A 12,945-nucleotide genomic window follows, 5' to 3' on the forward strand; every position below is an offset into this window, starting at 1 on the left:
TTCTTGAATTATATATTGGATGCACATTTGAATTTAAGCAAACAGGGAAAAAAACTCCATAGAGTATCGGGTTGTTTCGGGGGTTTTCTCCCACCGGAATGTCTTTGAATGTTGGCACAGCTTGGATAAAACAAAGTTTTCAATGTTGCACTTTTAAAAGACTTTTTTTTTTTAAGTAAAAAGGAAAAGAAAGGTGGTACTCCATCGCCCTCGGGGTGGAACTATTCCTTCCAGACTCTCTCTATATTCAGGAAAGAGACATTCAGCGGGTCTTCTCACTCTACTACGATGTACGGGTGAATATGTGAATCAACTTGATGACAAGAGGCTGTGACATCAGCAGGGTATTGCCTTCAGATTCAGTCCCACTCTGCTTCCACTGTTGTCAATATATCTTCTCCTTTCTGTCTTTTAATTACGTGACTAAGACTTATATGTGATAAAAAAAAAGAGAGGCATTTCGCTCCGGGTCACTTTTATCTTCACTGCTGTCGACACTTCTGCTGCGATCAGAGCTTTAAAACACACACACACACACACAGATAAACACGATGTCCTAATCTACAGCGTCGTCATCGTGGCGGTGAGCGAACCGGAAGTTGTTAGGAAGCTGAGTGCTTCTTTATTACCAGGCAGAGTGAGGGGGCGGGGCTAACACTGGAACCTCCATGAGAGAATCTGGAGGAGCATCATTTCTGCACGTTGGGACTGCGGCTTCATAACGGTGATAATGACACTAACGGGAACGGTAGTCGTTATTTAAAGAACACTCACCGAGTTCAAAGTTGTTCCGCACTACTTTACACCAATTTTGTCGACATCTAACGGCAGAACATATTTAACTAAAGTCTATAATTCAGTCATGATTCTCAGTAACTCTTAAAGTCACAATTTGAGACCATGTAACACAAAGAATAAAGACTCGCATGTTTGTGTTGCTCCACAATAATTTCAAACCTAAACAAAACTTTAAGTGTGCCTGCAATCTATTTAGCAGTAATGCTGCAACTGAAGCAGTATTTACTTTGTCAATTAACCCTTTTCAGGAGTAATTGATCCATTTGGTTTGTAACATGTTGGTTGTTTCGTCCGGCGAAAAGTATGAAGCCAGAATAAATCCAGTGAACTCGCATAAAGACGAGAGAAGGAAAAGAAGCGCCTTTTGCTTTGAGTGATTCCTCTGCGAGGTCAATGTGAGGGGTCGATGTTAGCCATGTGATGAAGTCTCAATCGAGACCGCTTTGCTCAGCCAGCCAATCACACGCCTGCAAACCAGCAGGGCGCGCGGAGAGCGCCGACCTCCGCCAAGGCCGCTGCGCTCCCAAATTGAATGACTTGATTCCTCGGCCCGCTTCAAGACGATCGGGGCGAGTGGTTTCTATCGCGTCCTGCTGATGAAAAGGTTAAACAAACCAAAAACACAACCTCTCTGGTCGTAAAGAAAACAAGTCGACATGAACAATTTATAACGCAACGCAACACAAAATGCCACGCGTTAGTTTAACTATTTAAAACCTACAACCGTAAATTCAGTTGAAAGAAAAATAACAAAGTATTGTATTTAATTGTTCAAACGGACGACACCACCGTCGTGACGGAAGCTGCCTGCGGATCATCTGAAGTGTGCGATGAGTGCGGAACACCTGAGGCCAGCTGTGACTCTGCAGTCACTCTGAGTGTCTTTCATGGGTTTTATTCGTATGCGAGGCACTCGCTTCGAGACCTCTCCTGTGTTCTCCGGGACGGCTGATTGGCGGCCTCGGAGGACGGGAGGCTGTCGGAGGACGGGATGACTGACCGTTGCCCGCGGTGTGCCTTTTGACTGGCTGATGATTTGGGGTCTCAGAGGCTGCTGGGTGGCGCTGAAGGGCTTTACTTGTGGTGAGAGAACAAATAAATGTCTTGTTTTGACCGACCGGCAGTCCAGAAGGTGGAACCGGGTGTATTTATGTTTTGAAAAATAGATGAATTATCCTTTGCCAAAATAGTTGCCGATTTGATTCGGTCTCCGTTTACTAATCGTTTTCAATGATCTTCATTCGTGTTGTTATTATTTGTTTGCTTGAATCTTGTTTTGATTCCAAGATGAACCACAATTTGAATATCCGCACTTAGTCAAACCAGAGAAATCCATTTTGGGGGTTTCCACTTCTTCTTCTTTCACATGTAAATCCAGCTTATAGAAGCACAGTCCTGATGGAGAGCTCTTCTGCAGGTACATTTTGGGCCCTGATATTTCTTTTCAAATAATAAAATGGACTAATTGAACACTGGTCAGGCATTGTATAACTCTGCTTTTGGGAGTTGGCAGAGAGAGCGAGAGAGCGAGAGGTCGAGAGAGCCAGGCTTTCAACGACCGCAGCGTGTGACCTCATCCGAAGGAAGGGAGGCAGCGCAGGAAGGTGGGAGTAAAACAATGTGAGGAGGGATGAATACCATGAAAGGCTTCCAGTTCCCTTACGAATCAAAGGTAAGAGCAGCGGGAGAGAAGGACCGCAAAATAAGTAGGAAGGACGATGTTCTCTGGGAAGAGAAGGAAACCTGAAAGAAGTCTGGAGGAAGGTGATTATTGTCGTAGGAAAGGAATTGAAGGGGAGTCGATCACTATTGGAGAAAAACATGTGATCAACCGAAACAGCCATGACCTCCCGAGAATAAGTGTGTGGTGTGGATTCATGATACAGCTAGGAAGTTAAACATATGTGATTAGGAAAAAGAGGGGGGGAAATGGAATTTACAAAAAAAGGAAACTTAAAAGGCCATAATTGTAAATTAATAATTGATTTTAGTCTGTTTTGCATAAGTAGTTTTCGGCAGGCAAACTATAATTTAAAATGCACATTCTCCAAATGCATTTCAGAACGTTTGAGTTCTCCTCTTTCAGAAGTGGAAGTTGAAGCCGGAGCTAGAGAGACGGACCACAAAGGGAAGGTTGGGTTAAATCAAGCCAGGAGGCAATAACACACACACGTGTAGTCCCACTGAACACAATGAAACCCTCAAGTCATTCTTTCATTGCACCGAGCAGGCACGAACAGACCGTAAAAGATCCCCCGTCATTCGCTGCAAGAGGAGGATGTCATCCTCCACCCTGTCATGATTATAATGAACAACAATACTGATGCTTGACTGTGATGAAGTAATCCCAATCTCCTTTAGTTGTCTGACAGTAATCTGGCGATGGCATGGCAGCTGCCCCCTCATCCCTTACAACCACGCAGATTAAAGAGAAAGACTCGTCACTGGAGCCGAAGCAGCGGCTCCTCTCAGGTGTCTCGTGGGCCGCAGTCAGACACAGCTGTAAGGATTTTCTATAATCTAAATAAAAAAAGATAAAGAGTTTGAGGATGGGACCGAATTAGGAGCATGAACTGCAGATGTCATCAATGAGCGCGTCGTCTGCTTCGACAGCTTTCTGGGGGACGGAATTCCAGCTGCTGACTTTCCCGCCGAGGGCGTGAACCCTTTAAATCACAACCGATCCTGTTCGCTCACAGGAAGTACAGGAACTGTCACATACTGATGATCATTGTGTTGTTCTAAAATCTGCTGTGTCAGCACCTCATTAACTCCAGTTTATACAAAGACATCTTCGTGACACGGCTAACGCAGACCGGTCCTACTAATGAGACGATGCATGGCAGGTGGAATGTAGGAATTTATCAATCAGGACATAAAGAATGGATCAAATAATCCAGTGAACAGGTACTTTGCCACTTGCTTCTGGTCCTCTGTCGAGTCGGATAATGAACGGCCGTTGGCGGACGATGCCACTCTCTGCGGCGCGCTTGGTAATTGCGGTCGGCTTTCCGTCTGGAACAGAAAGTGTCTTTCCTTGCCACCGGACAGATCTGCACTTGACTGATTTGTCTTGGCACTCTTTAGTTTGTGGATTTCTGTGGCGCGATCAGCAGGAATTGGCTGAACTTGAGGTTTGTTTTCTTTTTATTCGTCGGCGATCGATCAGACGGCGCACGGCGGGTCGGGACAGCGCCGCACGACTTCGACAATCCCTTCTGCTAATTGATTGGTTTGAGTTACACTACCGTTCAAAAGTTTGGAGTCATCCAGACAATTTCGTGTCTTCCATGAAAACTCACTTTTATTTATCAAATGAATTGAAAATTGAATAGAAAATGTAGTCAAGACATTGACAAGGTTAGAAATAATGATTAATATTTGAAGTTTTAATTTTGTTCTTCAAGCTCAAAGGAAGGCCAGTTGTATAGCTTATATCACCAGCATAACTGTTTTCAGCTGTGCTAACATAATTGCACAAGGGTTTTCTAATCAGACATTAGTCTTCTCAGGCGATTAGCAAACACAATGTACCATTAGAACACTGGAGTGATAGTTGATGGAAATGGGCCTCTATACACCTATGGAGATATTTCATTAGAAACCAGACGTTTCCACCTAGAATGTTCATTTACCACATTAACAATGTATAGTGTGTATTTTTGATTAATGTTATCTTTATTGAAAAAACAGTGCTAATAAAGACATTTGTAAGTGACCCCAAACTTTTGAACGGTAGTGTATACTTACACACTCGTGATCTACCACCAGGCACGCATTCATCCTTATATATATTACACTCGGCCTTCGTAATACAATCATACAATTACTGATTACTAATCCGGTTTGAAAATTGATTCCGAGTGGAGATGAAGGGGTCCTCGAAGCTCTCGGCGCTAATTAGGATTCGGTCTCGCCAATGAATTCTGGGTCATTAAAAGACACGAGGGCGCCTGCTGCTGCCGCCCTCTGGGATGAGACTTTGACGAGGCGCCAACCAGCCATGTCAACGTGTTCTTAAGAGGAGGGCGGGTTGTTTTTTTGCCACTCTTGTCCCTGTTAATTGAGACTGATTGTGCTCCCAATTATAGTTTATACATTTCAGGTGTGCGTGTCATGTGACCACGGTCTATATAAGCTGATGCACCTGCAGATAATAAAGCGCTTGAGTACCATTCTTACAAACTTGCATCCAGTGTTTTTGTCCTCCCAAGTTTATATATGTTGAGTCGATACATCGAGCTCTGCTTAACAGTCCCGATGCCATTTTTATGGGACGGATCTGACCTCTGCTGTGCTTGTTGACGTACCAGAGTCCATCAAATATCGAGTCGTCACGAGCGAGGCGCTTGTTGTATGTGATGCGGCGCATAGCTCGCATTCATAGTCGGCAGAGTTCAACATGGAAAAAATAAAAATCGGCATTAAACGCAACAAGAGGCGAGCGAAGATCAATGCAGAGGAACCGAGGGCGGGGGTTGTGACTGACAGGCTGACAGACGGGTAAACGGTTCTCGCACACGGGTTTGAGAGCCAGCAGGGCCTCTGGATGTACTCTGTGTTTTGATATCTCGCTGCGCCCTGCGGCTGACTGGGCGGCAGCTCCAGCAGCCGCTCGCTCCTCTACTTCCTGTTCCCACAAGTGCTGCCGCAAACTCTGTTAGGATTCCGTGAAAGTAAGGAACAGACATGTTGCTTCATTGTGTCAAATTTGGCAATAACAACAACAACAACGTGTGCATGTGTACACATGAATGACCCTCCGCCTTGAGGGTCGGCTCCCGAATTAGAAGATTAGGTTCACTAGTGTGACGCAAGATTGGAACCAATTGGATGTTTCATGTCAAAACAACTTGCACTTAAGTGAGGACACTGTAATGGTAAACAGTGATTCATAACTGTTCGCCCTGAGAGAATGAAGACAATACGATTTTAACAAACTGGGTTTTTTCCAGAATGGGAAAAGCCCAGAGAGCCTCCTCGGCCCATTACCACAGATACAAAGGGCTTATACTATGTGTCCACCTCTGGCTCTACATGGAGGTGTAACAAATGCTCTGGAACAACATAAAAATGCTCTAAATGAGCGCGACTCGACAAAAAATCCAACTCCTGTGTGCAACTCCACAAAAGAGCAGATGTCTGAATTCTGAGAGGGAAAAGGTGTCTGACGAGATGTGGTCCGTCTCATTTGTCCTCAATTACCACGCGTCACACGGCAATCAGACGGAGCCAAGAAAAAGAGAAAAATAACCACATGCACATGTGCCTGGGGATGCCAAACCGCATCAACATGTATGAATTATGAATAACTAGAATTATCTAAGAGGCATGAAGAAAGAGGACTGTGGTCCTGCTCTCAGCTGCCGGCTCCGTGAATCCAGCATGAAGAGAACACAATGGGTAAGACAATAGGTTGATGGCTGGCGTGAGAAAGTGATTATTTTACATTGACGGGAGGCAGAATGAGTTGGCGAGAGGGGAGTAGCAGGCTCGCGAACATGTATGCGCTCGTCTTATTTCTTCCTGCACATGAACCCATTTTATTTATTTCCTTAGTTGTTCATAATTCATAAAATGTAGACTATCTGGGGCCAGAAATAGAGGTGGAATGCAGCACTCTATTTCTTTGGAGCGGACGTCGAGCATTCAAAGTCTTTTTATTATTACTTTTCAGTGAACTGGAATGTGTTTTTCCCCCGCATGGTTCATACTGATTGCAGGGGGACTTCAGTTCCGGCTGCTCTTCATCCAGAGCCTCAGACGTCGTCACACAACCACAGCCACGGCTCTCCAGTCCCCCCCGTCTCACTTTCGCTGTGCGGCCGCTGGATAGAGGCGAAGAACCGAAGAAAGGGGAGAGGGACGGATGCATATCTTGACATTTAACTGCAGGTTTCCTCCGTGTGACGTCTGTGTTCGCGGCAGACGGAGCAAGGCACTAGCAGACGGGGTTCGGGTTTGATTTCCGTCGGGAATCGTTCTGCTAAGAATACATGCAAGCCGGGCGCGGCGCCGAAGATTACTTTAGACCTGAGAGCATCCACCGAATGGTGTGACTGTCGGAAAGGTTTCTTGCTCACCAACATGGACACAGGGTTTTTAATGCATCCTTACATAATATAGTTCATCCCCATGTTCTTGAGGATTCCCTCTTGGGTGTTTTTGTTTTGTGACTGATGAACCGATGACTTCGAACTGCACGTACAGCACTGATCTATGTTCATACACCCGACCTGTCGAGAGTGGGGTGGGGATTGGCTCCACATTCCTGAAAAGAACTAAGGGGACTCGGTTGACTGATGGATCTGTGAGAGATTTCCCTCCTTTGCGTCAGTTTTTGTTTTTACCTTGTAAACAACGGTGTTGAAACCCAGGAGGCAGCAGAAACCCACACTGAGATGTCTAAATATGTGATCGTAGGAGTGAGACTGTAATTCAAAAGGCCGACGGGGGAAGAATGAGACAGAGGTTTTCCGACTGGTTTCCCTGCCAGTTGAGAACGCTCTGACTCCTCGAGGTCGATCGTTAAAGTGCCGGCTCTCTCAGCGAGATGTAGATGCGATCGGACGATACAATATACACTGCCGTTCAAAAGTTTGGGGTCACTTAGAAATGTCTTTATTTTTCAAAGAGAAGCACTGTTTTTTCAATAAAGATAAAATTAATCAAAAATACACACTATACATTGTTAATGTGGTAAATGACTATTCTGGGTGGAAACGTCTAGTTTCTAATGACATATCTCCATAGGTGTATAGAGGCCCATTTCCATCAACTATCACTCCAGTGTTCTAATGGTACATTGTGTTTGCTAATCGCCTTAGAAGACTAATATCTGATTAGAAAACCCTTGTGCAATTATGTTAGCACAGCTGAAAACAGTTATGCTGGTGATATAAGCTATACAACTGGCCTTCCTTTGAGCTTGAAGTTTGAAGAACAAAATTAATACTTCAAATATTAATCATTGTTTCTAACCTTGTCAATGTCTTGACTATATTTTCGATTCAATTTTCAATTCATTTGATAAATAAAAGTGAGTTTTCATGGAAGACACAATTGTCTGGATGACCCCAAACTTTTGAACGGTAGTGTATACACGACGAGGAATTTATTACGGGGGGGGAAACAGTCGGACATAGGGCCTACTTCCCGCTGCGACTGGAACTCCTCTCAATCTTTTTTTTTTTCATTTGTTACACAACTGTTTATTTGTGTGCGCAACCGTCTGAATGTATTCCAAGAGAGACTTTCTGAGGACACATTTGTGTTGTTCCAGTGTAGCATTAACAGAGTTAATAAAAAAGCCCTATTTACGATCTCCTTATTGCGTGTTTTTATTTTATTGAATATCGTGGTAAACTCATTAATCCGCGGTTCACATGCATGCCAAACTGTTTGGGCTCCGTACGGATCAACGACACATGATGATTTCATAATTTGGATGGATTTGATGGCGGTCCATCCATATGAAGCTATTTAACCAACTTCCTATCGAGGCCTGGCTGCGATAGAAACACTCTCTCTCTCTCTCTCTCTCACAGTTCAGGGAAAGCTCATCGACACAAAGCCGCCCAGAGTCTAATCCCCTCTCGGACCTCTGGCTCCGCAGTTCAGCTCAACAACCTGCACTACTGACCACCGCAAGCTTAGCCAAACGCACGCACACACACACACACACACACACACGTGGCAGCGCACTAAGTGAAGCCGATGGAAAACTATCATCAGGAAATCCCATTCAGTCGTTGAGAAAATTGGCTTTGATGGAGGGACAAAAAGGGAAAAACAACCGCCCCCTTTCTGCTATCCTCCCGCTGTGCCCGAGTAAAGCGCCTTACATATCCACACACACACACAGCCGAGGCCGAGGTAATTTACCAACCGTGGAGAATGAATTTTCTGGATATCTATCTTAATCTCTTTTTAGACTGGTCTAATCTGCTCTGAGGAGAGGGAGCAAGGCTACAGATGGAAGGAGAAGGATTGAGGACGGAGAGGAGGAAGTGGTTGGATCCGACCAACGGGGACACGCACAGTCACGCCGTCCTCTAGTGCTGACGGGCAGTGGTAGTTTTTGATGCTACCTAGAAAAACACACGATGGAGACTTGTACATGTTCACTTGTACCGGTGCATGCTGGGAGGTTTTTCCCTACATGCCTACCGTGTGACACAGTAACATTTCAAAGACTATTATTTTTAGGTTTATGCCATAATAACAGTTATTTTGGTATAAACCTAAAAATAATAGTTCACATGAATAACACTTTCATCTCCTGCACATCAATAAAAATATTGTATGTTACATACAATATTTTTATTGATGTGCAGGAGGTGAAAGTGAAAAATCCTCACATTTGAAGTGAGAAGTGTCCCGAAATCAATAAATCGTTAACTGTTGTAACAAAATACGAATGAAAGAGAAAGCGATGCCGTCACCGCTGGAGACGGTCCGGCTGTTTGTATTAAAACTGGGAAACCACGAACACATGGCACCTTGTAAAAGTAAGTGATGTCTTTTTAGCAATGTGAATTCAGCAGCGTGTTGGCAGATAACTACATCATTGTGTGTGTCTAATGGCTGTAAACGGTTTAAATGCATCGCTGTGTGTCATAAGTTACACACTTGCAGATATACAAAAATAAAGGTTTAATAAACTACGTGACATGTAGAACGGCCATGTGGCGCTTTGAGGCTGTGCTCCTGCCACACGCTGCATTTACTGAGGCTGATCGACCAAAACTACTTTAAGATAAGGAACTGTTCAGTGGATCAGGAGACGGAGATGGAACACACACACACACACACACACACACACACACACACACACACAGCGTTGGTATTGGAAAGGTCATGCAGAGATTACAATGATTGGATCACTGATCACACAAGGCCATGAAAGGGAACATCAATTATCTGGAGCGTGAGTCCTTTTACTGCATGTAACCGTGTTGATGTTTAAATATGTCACACTCGCACTCTTCTGCGATTTCTTTTACGATTTTGTGACCGGATTAAGAAGATGGCCGCCCGTCTGCACCGCGCTCGCTCGACGGTTGCCGTCCGATTACGCCGTCCGGACCGACCGCTGTGGGAGCGCCGCGCCCACCGGAACGTTCCCACCCCCTCGGACTCTGTCGGCTCCGTTGCCGTTAGTTACACCGTTTGTGCCGTTAGCGCTTTCAGCTGCTAGCCACCGGATCGGTCGCCGCCATGTTGAGAGCCATGTGGAGGCAATGTGAATTCTGTATTCTGCACCTTTTTTTGAGAAACAAAAATATATTTTTTTTAAACAAACATTAAGCAGGACATACGGAATGAAACATGTTGACCCTGAAGGCACCTTGGAATTAGCTAAAATAATGTGTCTTTATCTCAAACACTTCCATGTATTGGCCGATGCCTCGGTTCTACTCCCAAATGCACGCGCATAGCACGCACACCACGGATACATATATTGTACAAATGATACACATTTCAAGGTGTTTTGTGATCATTTGAGCTTTGGCAGGATGTTTCCAGATTGGAGTGTGAATCGTTCGTGTGTAACACTTAACCTGAACCTTTCAACATCTCAAAATTGGTCATATTTAAAATCGGCAAAATCCACGTGATATCAGCTTTTAAATCAGTGTGACAGTGTCGTTGACCTTTTTTAAACGTTTTTTTCCAAGTGTTTCCTTTGTTATGTTTGAATCAAAAGAATCTGTGTTCAAGAAAAGGTTAGTAGCGTCATAAGACTTCAGCTTGCTTTTCCACAGTCCATTAACAATTCATTTCCTGATTTTCTTATTCAGTCTCTGTGTGTGTAGTTGGAGACCTTTAGTGGATATGTTCTCTCTAAAATAAGCTGGCTTTGACAGCTGTGTCTGTAAGTGTATTCGTGAAGCCGTCCTTGATTCAGTTCCGGTTCCCATTATATGCGTCTTTAATATCTTCACTATGGCTTTTCAAAGGGAGACCTTGAATGACCTCCTCTACCACAATGGTGCAATGGAAGCGTTTTCAGTCTGGTTTGTTAGAGCGGTGCAAAATTATGTTGAACGCAAAGTCCCTCACCTACAAAACTAACCTCTGCAGCAGCAGCAGCATCCAATAATATCATTTTTCATCTATATAGAATTTAGTTGTGAACCTCAAGTTGCACCAAATCTCATTGGACACGTCGGTGCCCAATGGCTACGGCCGCTGTTCATCTCAACAGTCTGGATTAATGCGGTTAGCCTACTGAGCAGACCGGGAATAATAATCCACGTTGTGTCAAACACACACACACACACACACACACCTACACTGGCTTTCAATCCTGGCTATCTATGTGTCCAGGATCCTGTGTGGTATTCCCTTTGCACCAGTTGCATTGTTACAATTGGTACACACTCCTTCACAACATTCTGTCTCAAAGCACAGCCAGAAACACACACACACACACACACACACACACACACACACTGTCACAGCAGTAGACTGCTTGAGAGGGCGAAGAGGTTCGTTCAACAGGGTCACACATGGGAGTCCTCCTTCTTCCCTGTTGCTTACAAAAGCCTTTATCATGTGTGTATGTGTTGTGCGCGTGTGTGCTCGACTTTGTAGCCTCTTAAGTAGCTCCTCTACACACACTCGGTCAGAAGAGGAACCGAGCCCATCCTCCCGCCGTGCTTTGACAGACTGTGGAATTGCCACAGCACACTGCTTTATTTTCTTCTCTTTCACCTTTTGTCCTGTATCTTCACACACACACACACACACACACACACACACACACACAGGGGCATGGGTCCATATTGGTACATATAAGGAATTCATGCTGTGTAACATTTGAACTGCAATAAAAACAAACAACAACAGAAGGGCAGAAGCCGTGCTGCGTTCAGGGCCGCCAAATGAGGGGATGCGTTCAGCACAAAACTCCTCCGGACCGAGTCCTCCAACACAGAAACCAGTATGTTTTTATGCACTTCTGGTTGCCTCGTCTCGAACTGGGTTTAGTTTTATTTCTGAATGGGTTCGTGGTGAACAGGAGCTTCAGAGATTCTCGTGTCTAGTTCTCCCCTTGTTGTGACTTCTGCAGAACGGCGGTTGCTGACGAGCGGCTAATCGAACACGAGTCCGATCCTACGTCGTGTTTGTCCTCTCGCTAATACGACCGCGCCACGTCTAACCGACTTCTTCCTAATCGAGGTGGAAAATGTCGATGTCATTTGTCACAGCGTGAATTGACCGCATCGGTATCCGAACATCTTTTATGAGCGGACGGAAAGCGTAAACACTCAACAAGGCGAGCTCGCTCCGGCTCGGGGAGCAGCTGTACGGCCATAACTCACGTCGCATGAACAAATATGTGAGCGTCCAACAGGGGAACATGCGACTGTTGACGCGTGACATTTATCACCAGAAGTATGAGTGACTCTTCCTAATGTTGAAAGAGAAACGTTGGCCGCTCACCCCGCCCTGACCGGGTCCGTTTTATGCTCCAGCGTTTGTCATTGTCGTTTCAACAGCGGTAAAGTAACCGGAAGATTATGTTGTCGAGGCCTCTCATCTCTTTGGGATCTTTTTTTTTTTAAACCAAATCTGTCACGGGATTAGGGTGGACCCAAATGCACGACTCAGGAGACATAATTCAAATAAAGATTCTTTACTGAAAGCGTCGTCAAGATCGGAACAGACAGAATAATCAAACTATGGAACGCTCGAGGGCTTGGTCTGAGAAACACAAGACAATCTGGCAGAGGACAAGTGGAAGTGAGGGAGCCTAAGTAGACGGGGACTAATTAGGGAATGGGCAACAGGTGAGATGGGCATGAGGACCAGGTGAATCAGAATCAGAATCAGAAACAGTTTTATTGCCAGGAATGTTTACACAAACGAGGAATTTTTTTTGGTGGAAGGTGCAACATTTGGACATGACAAACAAACAACAATCAACACGACAGAAAGACAACAAGTAATGTGAAAGTGTTTGGGTGTGTGCTTCAAGTGGTGTGTTTTAGTTAAAAGTGTATGTTACGGGTGGCGTGTGTTTAAGTTAAAGTGCATGCAAATAAAGTGGCATGTGTGGAGGAGGCCTCAAGTTAAAGTGCATGTTAAAGTGACGTGTGTGGAGGAGGGAAGAAGAAGGAGGAGGAGGAGGTGGGAGGA

General features: G+C 44.8%; 1 protein-coding gene across 2 annotated transcripts in view; it reads left to right on the forward strand.

Annotated features, from left to right (window-relative positions):
• Positions 1 to 12,945, forward strand: part of man1a1 (mannosidase, alpha, class 1A, member 1) — a 120,024-nt gene that overhangs the window by 58,879 nt on the left and 48,200 nt on the right. The gene's annotated exons all lie outside the window — the stretch shown is intronic.

Source organism: Pseudoliparis swirei, chromosome 12, assembly GCF_029220125.1.
Source record: "Pseudoliparis swirei isolate HS2019 ecotype Mariana Trench chromosome 12, NWPU_hadal_v1, whole genome shotgun sequence".
NCBI classification, from domain to species: domain Eukaryota; kingdom Metazoa; phylum Chordata; class Actinopteri; order Perciformes; family Liparidae; genus Pseudoliparis; species Pseudoliparis swirei.